Here is a 6,000-nt window from a genome sequence, read left to right on the forward strand (position 1 = left end):
TCGACGTGGTCCGCACCCGCGGTCCCAGCGCGCCCGACGCGTCCGGTGCGCGCCCATACACGCACCAGCCGCGACCGACTCGCCGCCGCGCCTCATTCGCCACGCACCGCTGCGGCCTCACCCACAGCGCTGCGCCTCCATGCCGCCGCGCTGCTGTGTGTCGTCGCCGCGCCTCTGCATCCACCGCACGAACGGCGTCACAGCGAGCCACAGCCACGGCCGCCTCCGTGCTCACCGTGGACTCGCCGCGCCACAGCCCCGAGCCGCGAGGCTCTGATACCAATTGTTGGCGCAAAAATGGAACCCCCCGATGCCGATGATCACCGGAGACACGACCGGAGTGGAGGAAGAAGAACACAGAAGATTTGCCGGCGCACGAACACCTCCCCGCACGAACGGGATTTTCTGTTTTTCACCACCAGCACGAACTCGTTTTCCTCAGCAATTACACAGGGGTGGAGTGGGTCTTATACCCGCGAGCTCTGACATGCCAGGCCTCGCCTACACGCCACCCCCCCCCCCCCCCCGCGCCCCGCGCGCTCCGGCTCGCACCCGCGCATCGTGCGTGCCCACGATCGCCACGGCCGTCTCGCGCGCCCGACGCGGTCCTCTCCTGGATCCTCGCTAACCAACTCCCGTGGCCACCCCGTGCACACACGCACTGGCTCACGTACACACACATACGCACGTACGCACGCACACCTGGTTTGAGCCTGACACGGCCACCACGTGCACACACGCGCTCGCCGTGTCCGCAGCCTAGCCGAGGCTTATATGCCCTACATATAGTAGTGGCGCATCACATGTCAGGTGCGCCATTAGTATGCATTTCATCTATAACCCTCTTTCTAGTAGTGCGAGTGTGTCGGTTGCAGCATCGCTGGCATGGACATGAAGGTGTCGTCTCGTAGTGGCACTGCTTATTGGCGTTTGAGTGCCTACTCACGGTCGTGAAGCCGCACCCATAGACTGTCGCCATTTCCTCGGAGGACATGACAGCCCGTGATGAGGAGGGACCACTGCTACTGAGGTAGTGGAGGTTCCGCCCGTGTGCCTTGGCGATTGTGGGCGGAAGTTCTTCCTTGACAGCTCTAGTTGCAAAGGGGCGGCGAGGCTTTGCCCTTCGATCTGAATGGATCGATTGTGCGGTGGCGGCGACGCGGGCTCCTCCTTCACGTGAGCTGAAGGCACGTGCCCGTCATCGACCGGATTCATAGATCACCTAGCGACGAGTACAAACACTGAAGCGAGCCGAAGGCACGCCGCCGTCGTAGCTACTCCCTCGTCAAAGCCGGCCAAAACTTGTTGTAGTAGACAGTCGAAAAGTCGTCGACTCGTCGTGCTACAGCGTCATAGGACCAGGGCACCAGAACAGCAACCGCCGCCGCGTTGATCGAAAGGATCCAATCTGAAAACACACGAACGTAGACAAACAACCAAATCCGAGCAGATCCACACAAAATAGATCTGCCGGGGACACACCTCCACACACCTATCAACGATGCTAGATGCACCACCGAAACGGGGCCTAAACGGGAAGGACCTTACTTCATCTTTAGAGAGCTGCCGCCGTCTTGCATTTCTGAGCAGGACATAAACCCTGACAAAACTCAAAAACCATCTAGAAACCTAAGGCCATCGAAGACGAGGCAATCGACGGCTACGCCGGCGGAAGGCAGAGAAACTCTAATGTTTCTTGAGAGGAGGACAGGAGAAGGGCCGACCCTGTTTGAGATTGGCTTCATTTCTTCTCAAGCCACGACCCATTCATGCATCACGTCCTTCCATTTCATCTCCCACCGTACCACATATTTAGTCTAAAATTATTACACGAGGAAGTCGGAGTGACAGCACAGGTACTTATAGGGCGACATCCCCATACATGTTCCTCCGCTATCCAACCCGGCGAGTTCCTACTTCAGTTAGAGCATCTCCAGCAGTTTGCCCCCAGCTCACCCGGCGAAGCATTTTTGGTGTTCGTGCCGATGATTTTTTCGGTCTGGGGGCGATCCAGTTCCCAAGCGCGACCCCAGGGTTCGGCCTCCAAACACATATAAATTCAAAGTGCGCTTTTCCGCTACCAAAAAACGACACAGTTCGGTAATCATCATGTCACAGGATGGCGATCATCACGCCTCCCTCCTCCTCTTCCGTCGCCGGTGCCGGCGCTCTCCATCCATCGACCTACCAAGCTTTCTTGCCGCGCCATTACCGATCCACTTCGCGCAGCAAGGTACGAGGGGTGGAGAGGAAGAGCTTCGAGGGAGAACGGACTGAGGAGAGCGGGGGATTTTCCGGCGGCGACCGCCAGCGGGCATTGGATTATAGGGGATCGGGGTACAGGGGTGGCAGTGTCTGTGTATCGTTGTTCCCAACCTCGGCCCACTAGAGGCCAAGTTTGGCTTAATGGGCTGTCCGCGTGGAAAGGAAAGAAAAGGCCCTTATAAATCTCTCCTATTTGCCGCTGGTTGCGGCAAATTATCGCCCAAACGCACTGGAGCAGCGCGACTGTAGCGAGTGCGTCTATTCCTCTGTTATTTTTAACTATTTTTCAGTCAGTTTTCATTTTTGATTCTTTCAATAATTACGGCTACTTACTTAATTTTCAGATCTTAACTTTTAAAGAACAAGAGCATTTTAATACTTTTTCAAAAAATTCTAAAGGGCATGGACATTTTAAAAGATGAACATTTTCGAAATTTCAGATTTTTTCATTAAATTCTGAAGTTTTTTGAAAGAAAAAAACAAAAATAAAACAAGGAGTACACAAGGAAACAACTAAAAACACCAAACGTGGATGTTTTGAATCTAAGTGATTGATTGATCTCATCGATGGTTACAGATGCCATTTATATGGTCTGGAGGGATACGACGGTTCGAACAAGACATCGGTTCCAGACCAGATGCGTCAGTGCGGGAGGCAACCGCACGACGGTTGGGCAAGGGGAGATTTCCCCTAATTACATTTGTAATTAATCTTAACACTCCCCGTAATCTACGCTTGACCATGTAGAATTGTCTCACGATCTTCCAGGTAGGGGTATCATCTTAAAAGATTCTTCTCCAAAAAGTTCTTCATGAAAACTTGATGAGAACCTGGAGCATAAACTCACAAAGAGATAGCATAATATGATGTCATAAAATAAGGATATCTCAAGAAGAGACTCCTCCTAATCACCACTTGTCATAAGAATCCATCATCTTGATTAAGTCTCCTCCAAAAACCCTGTGGGAAAAATATGAGGAGTAGTGTAGGATATGTTGCTAAACTTCAATCCAAGGGCCATGGAGAAGGCACTCAAGGAGAATTCTGCAATGTTATCCATTCGATTTGCTTGAAATCGATGTCAGGATAATGAACCAATGGTTTCGTGTGAATAAAGCACACACTTAAGAAGAAGAAAAGGATGCAACATATAATGGTTATTGTCTCTTTTAACTCAATACGAGAAAACTCATAGAGTTTAGAGGACAATAATATGCCGCATATACTTTCCTAAAAAAAACTTATGGGGAAAAGAGAAAGTATGGCACATGATCTTGTGTTGATATTACCTCGTTAAAAACCTTTATGAGAACATGTATAATAAACTCATGAAGGGAAAAAGAGTATAATATGATGCATTGAACAGGAACAATTCAGGAAGATACTCCCCCTGATTCTTGCAAATTTAGAAGACGTCACACACCAATTCCAAGAACATATATCTGGAATGTAGAAGTTGGTAGAGACTTCGTGAACAAATCAGTCATATGGTTTGACTTGCAAGATATGCAATATAGCGATATTGCTTATTATGTAACCTGTTTGCATCCGGATAACACAAGAAACATTATCGTTGAGATAATAGTTGGTGGATGTAGCCATGAGGTCTGTTTTAAAGACTCTTCATGAGGGGGCTACCACACCTAGTAGGAACACTAAGCTTGTCTACGATCTGCCATAGTAGGGATCTGATGGATGTATCCAATGATATCGGTGTTCACATTTCTGTGGAACTGAAAAACCAGGACAAGATGTTTGATGCCTTGGAGATATCGAAAGATATTCTTGATTACCAACCAATTGTGTTTGGTGGATCCAATGGCATTATGGAACATTTAGTCCCAATATCTCATTTCCATCATCTCTTGGTCTAAATAGATCTTTCTCTACGTCTAGAGAATGAACTACCATGAGAGTTATGGATGGATAAGATTTGTCCATAATGAATTTCTCCAATATAATATGGATATAGACAACATGGTGTACCATATCAGAATGAAGGTGCTCAAGTTGTAGTAACGAGCGGTGTTTTGGTTTACCCAAATCCTTCATTTTAAACTCCGTCATTTAGATGATTACATGTGTTGTCATTGTAGACACACAAACATGGATAATCATCATTGTAGGAGTAATCCTTGTGCATAAGGAACTTACTATGTCGGTTGTACCATATGTATCGACAACAATAAGTCGTATGGTGACTTACTGATTTTACACAATGCATGTTGCATTTTGTATTTCGATTCAGAATTGAGATTCCATCGGGAATCAATCATATATGTCTGAATCTAGTGATCCACATGGATATGTAATCACCACATCTATCAACTGCAAAGATAGATGATTTTGTGCTGCCAATGATATAAGTTATCAGAAACAGATTCCACCTCTGGAGAATAGTTGGGTATCTGCGTGAACCCTTGTGCTACAATACTTGCTCTATGATTCACCACCTTGTTGTTCTCAATTCTGTTTCTAGAAGAAAACTGGTGTAGGTATTGCTTATGAGTACCTTTCCATTATTGAGCAAGATCATTTCTACCTAGATTATACCCTTTGCTTGAGTTCAGTCCGAGTGTTGTTCACACTTTGCCATGGCCATGGTCTTTGGATCTGAATCACTTGAAAGGTTTTTTTCAATCTAGTTGAGAAATGTATGTCGACAATTGTAGACTTCCAGTTATATGATTCTCCAGAATCTATATATCAATATATAGTTGATGGAAATATCGTTACCCATGGTGACTGCTCGCGATTTCCCAATGCAATTGAGTCGGGTATTCTGATGTCCCGGTCATTGTGTGCACTATGACCTGGGTTTGTGGAGGTTTCCCGTCCACTGGGTGTATACTACCCATTAGGTGTCTGTCAACGTGAAGTTGACTTGCATTTACTGATTCACAGGCCTTGATATCCTTGCTTGCGAGAAGCTGAATCCTGATGTGTACTTCTGCCATACATCCCCCCTTGTTGCTTTGAACGGGGAGTGGAGTGGATTTTGTTGGTACCTCCACTCTTTCAGTCGTACTTTTGCAGGATTGTAGGATTGTGTGACACCTTTATAGTCAGTAAATGAATCTGGCAGGTTATTTGCAATGTGTTGCAAATCTTCTGAACGCATGGTTCAGATCTTTGAGTACGTGGATTTGAGGCAGAAATGTGTTGAACATTCCACTAATTTCCTAGCATTCTTTATGGTACTTAAAATCTCCCCCTAATGCCTGGAAATGTTCCTCATTGAATCAGCATACTGGCCTTGAATAACTCCCCATGCGAGGGGCTTGACGTATTGACGGAAATACAGTTATTCCTCACATAGATCCCAACTATATGTTGAGGGGCCAATGATGTATACCGGGTGGTGATATCGGTATGCAACCAAATTACCGCAGATAGGAAATACTTGGTAGATATCTACATATCAAAGATAGAGGGGTATAAGATTATGCAGTTCTGTCATGAGCGTGTCAAACTGCATGACTCCAACGTAAAGTTGGTAAGTTGCAATTCCAAAGTAAAAATAATGCAATGAGCTTAACTCTTTGGATAGGATTCTACCAAACCATTTTGAGTCTAGACATTAGGAAAAATTGCTAAACTTCAATCCAAGGGCCATGGAGAAGGCACTCAAGGAGAATTTGCAATGTTATCCTTTCGATTTGCTTGAAATCGATGTCAGGATAATGAACCAATGGTTTCGTGTGAATAAAGCACACACTTAAGACTATCATGTA

This window comes from Triticum urartu, chromosome 7A (assembly GCF_056163025.1).
Source record: "Triticum urartu cultivar PI428250 chromosome 7A, HENAU_Tu73, whole genome shotgun sequence".
In the NCBI taxonomy this organism is placed as follows: Eukaryota; Viridiplantae; Streptophyta; class Magnoliopsida; order Poales; family Poaceae; genus Triticum; species Triticum urartu.